We start from the raw sequence: 10,772 nt of genomic DNA, 5'->3' as shown, positions 1-10,772 counted from the left end.
GTGGGTGGGAGGGGAAGCAGAGGTAGATGGATCTCTACCTCTGGTCTACAGAGGAAGTTACAGGATAGCCAAGGCTACACAAAGAAACCTTGCCTTGAAAAGAAAAAAACAAACAAGCAACAAAACAAAACAACCCCCCCCAAATTTTTAAAGAGTGCAAATAGGATTTTTTATTAGATATTTTCTTTATTTACATTTCAAATGTTATCCCTTTTCCTTGTTTTCCCTCTGAAAATTCCCTATCCCCTCCCCCTCCCAGTAAATAGGATTAATATATATATATATATATATATATATACATATATATGTGTCTATCTATCTATCTATCTATCTATCTATCTATCTATCTATATCATTGTAGTTGGGTCTGCCTAGCCTTACATCTTTGCTCAACTCTAGACAAGCAGATTCCCCTTCGCTTAAAATGTTGCTAGATTGCTCTTTTTTTGTTGTTGTTTCAGAAAATGTATTCTAAAGTTAACTCATCTTGTTTACTGACTTTTTTTGTGGTACCCAAAGCTAGCATCCCTAGGCCAGGGCAGGAGAGCATCCTCCCAACATAGATGCTCATGCTCAAACTCATCATCCTCCTGTCTCAGCCTTCCGACTTCTGAGATTACAGGTGTGTGCCGCTGCACTGGGTGTCACCCTCTTTTCTTGTCACCTGCAGCTACTGCCCCTTCTATTCATGGTTATAGTGTTTCTCTGAATAATGCAGTAGGGCCAAATTGTTAAGAATGTATCCTGAGCCAGAGGAGCATCCTGTGCACATACTGCAGGACCCCGGGTGAGTAGTTAAGAGAGAGTGTGAGGGCCGGTGCACTGGCTGGTTTTGGGTGAGTAGTTAAGAGAGAGTGTGAGGGCCGGTGCACTGGCTGGTTTTGGGTGAGTAGTTAAGAGAGAGTGTGAGGGCCGGTGCACTGGCTGGTTTTGTGTGTCAACTTGACACAGGCTGGAGTTATCACAGAGAAAGGAGCTTCAGTTGGGGAAATGCCTCCATGAGATCCAGCCGTAAGGCATTTTCTCAATTAGTGATCAAGAGGGAGGATTCCTTATGGGTGGTGCCATCCCTGGGTTGGTAGTCCTGGGTTCTATGAGTGAGCAGGCTGAGAAAGCCAGGGAAAGCAAGTTTGTAAGAAACATCCCTCCATGGCCTCTGCATCAGCTCCTGCTTCCTGCCCTGCCCTTCCAGTCCTGACTTCCTTTGGTGATGAACAGCAGTGTGGAAAGTGTATGCTGAATAAACCCTTTCCTCCCCAACTTGCTTCTTGGTCATGATGTTTGTGCAGGAATAGAAACCCTGACTAAGACAGGCAGGTAGGGAGGACTCCAGGATTTCTAGCTGAGACCAGAGATACATACAACACAGCACAACCGTGCCAAAGTCAGTCTCAAATTGAGATGTCGCAGGACTGGAGAGTCAGCACAGAGATAGTTTCAGTTCTGCACAGTGGACCACCTAGGGGTCAGCTCTCTGAACAGGCACATTCCTGAAATGTCACCTCCAGCCTCCATGAATCCTCCAAAGACTTGTCCATCTCTGCAGCATCTCTAAAGATTCTTTTGGAAGGTTTTAGGTGTATGAGTGTTTGCCTGAGTATGTATCAGTGCCCTCGGGGGCCAAAAGGGGGTGTCTGACCCCCCTGGAACTGGAGTTACAGACAGCTGTGAGATGACACATGGGTGCTGGGAATTAAACTCAGGTCCTCTGTCAGACCAGTCAGTGCTCTTAACTACTGAGCCACATCTTTGATGGTCTCAGCCGTAGATCTCCTCTCCATACCCTTTGGAAAGAAAGCTTTGTTTCTACTGGAAACTGGAAACCCACCTTCCTAGAACTCGGCAATCCTGTACATCAGACACAGGGAGGATGAGGAAGGTGACTTCACAGCTTCCAGCCGTTCCCAAGCTGAGCCCTCTGCATGTTTGATAAGGAGGCCTTGGGGACACAGAGGACACCTTGTCACCGCCAGGGCCTTGCTCTAAGCAGCCAGAAGGCTCAGAAAATAGAGATGAGAGACTTCCTTCTGGGGTGTCAGGCCTTCTGAGGATGCCAGTCACTCAAGTGGGGCTTGTTCCACCTGCGGGAGCCCAGTTGTCCAGATAACAGAGGCTTTAGCCGATGATGCTGATTTTTGATGTCAACGATCCGGGGCATCATGCAAAGCAGACATTATCTGTAGCTGGGAGCTGAAACTGACAATGGCCCAGCATTTACCAGGGAGCCTGCGGCTCTCAGCATAGGGCATCTGTCTTCTTTAAAGAAACCCTAGTAGTTTGTTTTTGTTTGTTTGGGGTATTTATTTTGGTCACACAAATAAATAAAGAACAGCAATAAACTGACATATATAGGTAAATAGTGAGAAAATAAATGTGTTGGATGGTGGTGGAGCACACATCTAATCCCAGCACTTGGGAGGCAGAGGCAGGTAGATCTCTGAGCTCAAGGCCAGCCTGCTCTACAGAGTGAGTTCCAGGACAGCTAGAGCTATACAGAGACACCCTGGGGAAGGAGGGAGGGAGGGAGGGAGAGAGAGAGAGAGAGAGAGAGAGAGAGAGAGAGAGAGAGAGAGAGAGAGAGAGAGAGAGAGAGAGAGAGAGAATGTATGGGGTAGGCTGTGTTCACCCCATGATATCCCCTGGAGGGACTAAAGTGGAAAGAAATAAATTCTGAAAAGATCCTGATTGCTAGGGCCTTGTTAACTGGGTCCCTGGAGCTAATGCAATGCCACTTGCATATTTACTGATTTTGTTTTTCAGAGCTAAGATCAGACCCAGGCCCTGGTAGATGCTAGGTGAGAACTCTTCCTCCATTTATCATTTTAGAGTGGGGGGGGGGTCTCACTGTGTCACCCAGCCTGGTCTCAGACTCATGGTGACCTTCCTCTCCCAACCTCCCGAGAGCAGAAGTGATATGTGCACCCTGCCCCACCTGGCTAGTGCTGGCTTAAAAATGTTTGAAGCATTTTCTCAAAGAAGGAAATTGAACAGACAGCAATGTTCACTCTTTACTGCAAATGGAGATCGTTAGCCCTACCTGGTCCCAGTGGCAGGCCCACCTCATGAGGTTCTGTGATAGGACTGTAATATAAGTGGCCTCGTATAACCTTGACAATGACAGCTATCTATCTATCTATCTATCTATCTATCTATCTATCTATCTATCTATCATCTATCTACCTACTATATCTATCATCTATATATCAATCATCTATGTATTTATCTACCTACTCTGTCTGTCTGTGTCTGCCTATTAATCTTTCTACCTACTATATCTATCTTTCATCTTCTATCTATCTATCTATCTATCTATCTATCTATCTATCTATCTATCTATCTACCTACCTACCTACCTATCTGAGACAGGTTCTCTTTACATAGACCTGGATGTTGTGAAACTCATTATGGAGACCAGGCTGGCCTTAAACTCAGTGAGATCCTCCTGCCTCTGTCTCTTGAGTGCTGGAATTGAATACGTGCACCATCATGCCTGGAGACCTCATTTGTTTTCTCTCTCTTTCTTTTTTCTCTGGTTCTCATCCACACCCCTTTTCTTTGATGAGACGGGGTTTCATTTACCCACCCCAGGCTGGCCTCAAGCTTGCAGTGTAGTTGAGGATGGCCTTGAACCCCTGATCCTCCTGCTTCTGCCTCAGTTTTGGGATTTCAGGGTTTATATAATGGTGGGGATGGAGGGCAGGGCTCCATGCATCCCGCGTGAGCACTCTACGCACCGAGCCCCATCCCAGACTGGATTCCGAGCCATTTCTGAACCAAGAGAAAGAGAGATGGCAGGGGCTTGGAGGTGATGTTTGGATGTGCATGTATAATCCAATGACATGCCTATGGTTGCCCTGGAGCTCACAGTCCGCACCCCCACCCCCACCCCCAACGTCCCCTGCAGCTGTTGTTCTGGTTCCTACCACCAAGGGTCATAGCTTGAACAGCACAAGGCTGGCAGATCTCTCTTCTGATTCAAAACCACCATGAAGTCTTCATGAGAATTTAGGCCACACTCTTGTCCTTCCTTGGCCTTAATTCCATCCCTGGCCAGTGGGTGTATCAAATGCCCCCCCCCCCCCCAAACTGGAAGATTCTCTGAAGTATTAACATTTGGAATGTGTGTGTGTGTGTGTGAGAGATGGCTCAGAGGGTAAAGGCATTTGCTGACTTTGATCCTCAGTTGGTGGAAAGAGGATTATCACTCTGACCACCACATATGTGCCCTCGGACAACCCCCACCTTCAGTAAGCAAATATAATGAAACATTTAAAAGCATGTAAGAAGGCTGGAGATGGGAGATGAAGAGATGGCTCAGTCATTAAGAGCACAATGATCTGCTTCTGCTTTCCCAGAGGGCTTGAGTTCGATTCCCAGCACCCACACAACAGAGAGAGAGAGAGAGAGAGAGAGAGAGAGAGAGAGAGAGAGAGAGAGAGAGAGAGAGAGAGAGAGAGAGAGAGAGAGAGAATAACTTAGGGCTCAGCGGATAAGAGCACTGACTGCTCTTCCGAAGGTCCTAAGTTCAAATCCCAGCAACCACATGGTGGCTCACAACCACCGGTAATGAGATTTGACGCCCTCTTCTGGTGCGTCTGAAGGCAGCCACAGGGTACTTATGTATAATAATAAATAAATCTGGAGCCGTCTGGAGCAAGAGGGGTTGACCGGAGTGAGCAGAGGTCCTAAAAAATTCAATTCCCATCAACCACATGAAGGCTCACAACCATCTGTACAGCTACAGTGTACTCACATACATAAAATAAATAATCTTTTTAAAAAGTAACAACTTAATAGAAAAATTGAGAGAAATTTACGTGAAGAAATGTATAAGAGTCACACCACATGCGTCTCGTCCCCAGGAAGCCACAGGCACAAGATGGGGGTAAGGGAAGCCCCTCCAAAGTTCCCGTGTTGCGGGTGGGCAGATGGAGACAGACCCAGCTCTCCGCTTGAACTTAAACAGGATGGGGCTGTCTAGGGTACGGTGGCAGCAGGGCTGGAGAAGTTTCCGTCCATCACTGTAACGGCCCATTTGCAGTGATTGGCCGCCCAGGTGTTAATAACGCTAATGGCATAGGAAGGGGAACCTGGCCATTGAGCTGAGCAGGAGAAATATGCAGAGGAGCACCCGGGTCCACATAAATCAGCTGTGCGGGGGCGGGGCGCAGCGACTGAGGCTGAGGCGGGACTTAACATTCCAGTCAGGGACCCAGCGCTCTCCTCATCAGAGCGGCAGAGGGAATTTATTCTGTTTATATGTTTTTACTGCATGACAAGGCTGGAGAGCAGAGCCCTCCACAGCCATTTCTGCATTTTAAATATTAGTCCTGAGGATGGGGAGGGGTCAGCTCTAATGCTCTGAACGGCGGAACAGGGGACAGGGATGGCAGAAATGCACGCATGCTGGCGCTGGCGTTGAAGCCCAAATGGCTTAACTAATGTCCAGTGTTAATATTTAACTGTCTAGGACCCACTTGTTTCTAAGCACACTGGGGTACAGGTGATGTTTTCTTTTTCCAAAGCTGGGGACATAGCCAGAGCCCGGTCCACCTCCTTACCTATAGGTATTGTAAAAATTGTTTTGTTTTCCTTTGTTTTGTTTGTTTTTTAAGACAGGGTTTCTCTGTGTACCTCTGCTTGTTCTAGAATTTACTCTGTAGACCAGGCTGGCCTCAAAATCACAGAGATCTGCCTGCCTCTCCCTCCTGAGTGCTGGGATCAAAGACATGTGACACTATCACTTGGCTTTAAAAATTCTTATTAAAGATTAATTTTTGTTTTTATCTGTCTGTCTGTCTGTCTGTCTGTCTGTCCCTATGTATGCCAAGTGAAGGCAGTTGAGGTCAGAAGATCTGCTGCTGGAGTGTGATGGTTTGTATATCCTTGGACCAGGGAGTGGCACCATCTGAAGGTGTGGCCTGGTTGGAATGGGTGTGTCACTGTGGGTGTGGGTATAAGATCCTCACCCTAGTTGCCTGGAAGTCAGTCTTCCACTATTAGCCTTTGAATGAAGACGTAGAACTCTCAGCTCTGCCTGTACCATGCCTGCCTGGATACTGCCATTCTCCCACCTTGAAGATAACGGACTGAACCTCTGAACCTGTAAGCCAGCCCCAATTAAATGTTGTTTTTTATAAGACTTGCCTTGGTCATGGTGTCTGTTCACAGCAGTAAAACCCTAACTAAGACAGGAGTTGGTACCAGGAGTGGGGTATTGCTGTGATAGGCCGGACCATGCTTTTATTTGAAAGAATGTGGATTTTGGGACTTTGGATTTGGAAAGCAGTGGAATGCTTTAAATGGGGCTTAATGGGTCATCCTAGTAGGAATATGGAAGACTTTGTTGCTGGGAGTGATTTGAACTGTGTTGACCTGGTACCAACTCCTGTCTTAGTTAGGGTTTTACTGCTGTGAACAGACACCATGACCAAGGCAAGTCTTATAAAAAACAACATTTAATTGGAGCTGGCTTACAGGTTCAGAGGTTCAGTCTGTTATCTTCAAGGTGGGAGAATGGCAGTATCCAGGCAGGCATGGTACAGGCAGAGCTGAGAGTTCTACGTCTTCATTCAAAGGCTGATAGTGGAAGACTGACTTCCAGGCAACTAGGGTGAGGATCTTATACCCACACCCACAGTGACACACCCCTTCCAACCAGGCCACACCTTCAGATGGTGCCACTCCCTGGTCCAAGGATATACAAACCATCACATTCCACTCCCTGGTCCAAGGATATACAAACCATCACATGGAGTATACAAACAGGTGTGAGTTGCCACGTGGGTGATGAGAATCGAACCCAGGTCCTCTGGAAGAGCAGCCAGTGCTCTTAACCTCTTGTGCCACCTCTCCAGCCCTTTTAATTCTTGGAAGCGTTTTACTTTTGAATTTAGATGCTGGAGAGGTAGCAGGACATTAACAGAGACATCGATGGAAGAATCAATAAAAGAAACAAGGAAGAGAGTGGATGGCAGAGAGGGAGAGAATGACATGGTGGGGTGAGAAGGGGCGTCCTTATGTCTTGATGACTCTCATGTGCTTTGTCCCTTTGATTAGCTGAGTTGAACCCTGGAGGAGACTTTATTAGTTTTTAAAAGATTTATTTATTTTTATTTATATGAGTACACTGCAGCTGTCTTTAGACACACACCAGAAGAGGGCATCAGATCCCATCACAGATGGTTATGAGCCACCCTGTGGTTGCTGGGAATTGAACTCAGGACCTCTGGAAGAGCACTCAGTGCTCTTAACCGCTGAGCCATCTCTCCAGCCCCTGGAGGAGACTTTAAACAAACTCTAGTCATATTTCCACCAGCAATGGCTCTGTTGAGAATCTGCCCTACCCCTTACAGTCCGGGGGATTGAACCCAGAGTCTGCATGTGCTAAGCGAGTGTTTGAAACAGTCTTGAACAGGCTGGGGCTGGTCTTGAACCTGCAATCCTCCAGCCTCAGCTTCCCAGAGTAGCTGGAATTATGTTCATGCAGGTAGTTGGGATTATATAATGTGTGTGCCACCATGGCCAGCTGAATTTCATCTGTCCACTTCCTTATCAGCACCCATCCACCATTTGATCATGTGTTCATCTATCCTTTTATCTGCATGTATCTACCATCCATTCATAATCCACCCACTCACCCACACATCCATGCATCCATCCATGCATCCATCTTTCCTTCCTATTGTTCACTCATCTATCATTCATCTGTCTGTACTTCCCTCTGTGCATTTATCCATCCATTCATCTCTCTGCCCATCTGTTTCTCCATCGATCCATCCATCCCTTCCTCCCTCTATCCATCTGTTTTTCCCTCCATTCAGCTATTGTTCTTCCTTCCTTCCTTCTCTCCATTTCTCTTTCTCTGTCCATCCATCCATCCATCCATCCATCCATCCATCCATCCATCCATCCATCAATCCTTCTGTTCATCCTCTATGCATACACCCTACACTGTAGCCTCTAGGCAGCTATTCTGGCCTCCTTTCTGGGCTCAGGGACAACACACTCAGAGCTCAAGTCCTTGACTGAGCACCTGGCTCTGGCCTTTCTCTCTTTCAGGAAGCTCCCTGTACCTGCTAGGTCTGGACCTCCTCCTGCAAAGTGGGAGTGAAATTACTTGCCTGGGAGGGAACTGAAGCTCGAGGGAGAGACTAGTTAAGGAGTTGAGGCAGTTGGAACAGGGTTGCACTGTAGTCCAGCAAGGGTGGGGAGTCCTAGGGGCCTCTGGGGATCTTGATGGATGTGGGGCTTTGTGGGTTTCACTCTGGCTATGGGTGCTGGGGACCAAGACACACACATCTTAGCAGGTGTGTCCCTCTGGTTCTACTTCAAGAAAAGAATTGTGGCTTCTAGGAGACAAATGGCCTTCCCCATCCCCACTCAGTCTTTCACAGACTTTTTTCTACCAAGTGTCCCTGGACCTCCACTGGCACCTGCAGGACACTGTCTTGGGGCAGGTGAGGGTGTGGCCCTGGGCCCTTGCAGGCATCTGGGATGCTAAAATGCGCTCATGAGAGTGGGACTGAGGTGGGCCAAGTGAGACCTTCTCAAGAATTTTCTTGTTAAGTTGTCTGGTGTGTGTATGTGTACATGTGTGTGTGTGTGTGCATGTGTATGTGTGGTGTGTACATGTATGTGGGTGTACATGTGTGTGGGTGTACTTGTGTGGGTGGGTGAGAGTTGGGGATGGGGTCTAAACACAGGAACCAATTCCCTGAACCTTTCTCTTCCGTCCCAGCATGAGCTCTGCTGTGCCCACGAATGGAGCTCCCTGATGCCCTGGGACTCAAGTGTCCCATACAGACAGGTGGCAGGGGTACCTGAGCAGCTGGAGACTCCTCTAGAGTCCCCTCCCCTTCTCCTCTACTCCTCCTCTTTCCCCTTTCCATCCCTTTCCCAACGTCCTTCCTTCTTTCTTCTCCTTACTTCCCCACCCCCCAGCTGCTGTCACAGCCTGTCTTCAGGAAAGCCAGGGACCAGTCCTCAGCTTTCTAAACAGGACTCTCTACAAACTTCACACACTGCCAGAAAGCCATCAGGGGTTCTGGTGGAGATGGGTTTGGGGGTTACAACCCCCCTCTCCCCACACAGTGCTTTCAGAATCTACCACAGCCAGGGCACCCCAGAGGAACAGAAAGGGAACCCGATGCATGTGTGGGCTGAGTCGTAGCTGTGTGACCTTGGGCAAGTCCCTCGACCTTTGTTAGCTTCCTGAGGGGACAACAACACCTTCCAGGATGCTTGCAGATAAGTCACTGGCAAGGTGTTTATTCTAGTGCTCCTGAACCAGCAGGAACTAGGCAAGGCCTGATAGGTTTGTTAAAATCAAAACAACAAAACCCACACAAAACCAGGATGCTCATCTGGTCAAGGAACTAGAGACTAAATGTGACTTTGTCTAGACCAATGGCTCTCAACCTTCCTAATGCTGAGACCCTTTAACACAGCTCCTCATGTTGTGGTGACCCCCTGCCCCCAACCATACAATTACTTCATCGCTACTTCATAACTGTAATTTTGCTACTGGTATGAATCACAATGTAAATATCAGATATGTGACCCTCCCCAAAGAGGCCATCCACAGGTTAAAAACCAATGGTCTAGAATGTTGTCATGAACCTGAAAGATGTTCTGAGCTGGCAGGTAACCCCATGGCTGTGCTCTGAACACAACGCTGGGCTTCAAAAGTCAAAGGAAGACCAACAGAGTCTCCTAACTGGACCCTTGGGGCTCTCAGAATCTGAATCACCAACCGAAGAACATGCAAGGGCTGGACCTAGGCTTCCCATTCATATCTAGCTGATGTACAGCTTGACCTTCATGTGGGTCCTGAACAACTGGAATGGGGGCTGTCCCAAAAGTTGTTGCCTGTATTTGGGATATGTTCTACTAGTTGGGCTGCTTTGTCTGGCCTCAGTGGGAGAGGAAGCACCTAGTCGCACAGAGATTTGAAGTGGTAGGGTTGGGGTGCAGGGTGGTGTGGGGAGGGAGGGTACCCAGGAAAAAGAGGGTGGACAGACCTCCTCACCACAGTGCCTGGCATTCTGGGTGATGGGTTTTTCTGCCTTTTGTTGATCTGAACGCGCGATACAGTTCTCCATAATGAGCAGCTGGCTGTTATCTGGTGACGACCTAAGAGCTTCTAAGAGCTGCATGCAAAGGGGAAATTTTGGCCACCTTGCAGGAATCTTTCGAGGGCCACAAGGACCACAGAACAGGTTCCTCTTCTTGAGCTCATTTCAAGCAGCTCATTCTCCCTGTCCCCAAACCCTCTTCACCGATGCTAAAGTGGACTAGTTCCCCCTCCTGAGCGTGAGTGACAAGGGACCCAAAGGCAGACACTTCCACTCATTTCCACACCGTTTCTGCCTGTCTGGGCCTATCAGGCCTAAGTAGGAAGGGAGGAAAAGAAGCAGTCGTCCTAGCTTCTGCTTCTCCAAGACAGGAACCTGGGGCAGAGAAGAGAGAGGCTTTGTTTTTAGGTGTGGTCTCAGGTCTCCTAAATCATATTCAGCCCGAGTGGTTAGAGTACTCACTCACCCAGAATACATGAAGTCATGGGTTCGATCCCTAGCCACCCCCCCCCACAGCAGTCACAGTGGGGCACACCTGTAATCTCTGTGCTAAGGAGGCATTGCCTCACATTCGAGGCTAGCCTGGGGTTATATAGCAAGACTCTGTCCCAAAACACAAAGCAACGGCAACGGCAACAACAACATCAACATCAACAAAAATCATAGCCATTCCTGTCTGTCTAAAGGCAGTGCACA

The sequence above is a fragment of the Mus caroli genome, unplaced genomic scaffold (assembly GCF_978045245.1).
Source record: "Mus caroli unplaced genomic scaffold, Mus_caroli_1 scaffold_4, whole genome shotgun sequence".
In the NCBI taxonomy this organism is placed as follows: domain Eukaryota; kingdom Metazoa; phylum Chordata; class Mammalia; order Rodentia; family Muridae; genus Mus; species Mus caroli.
Note: the sequence above shows the minus strand (reverse complement) of the source record.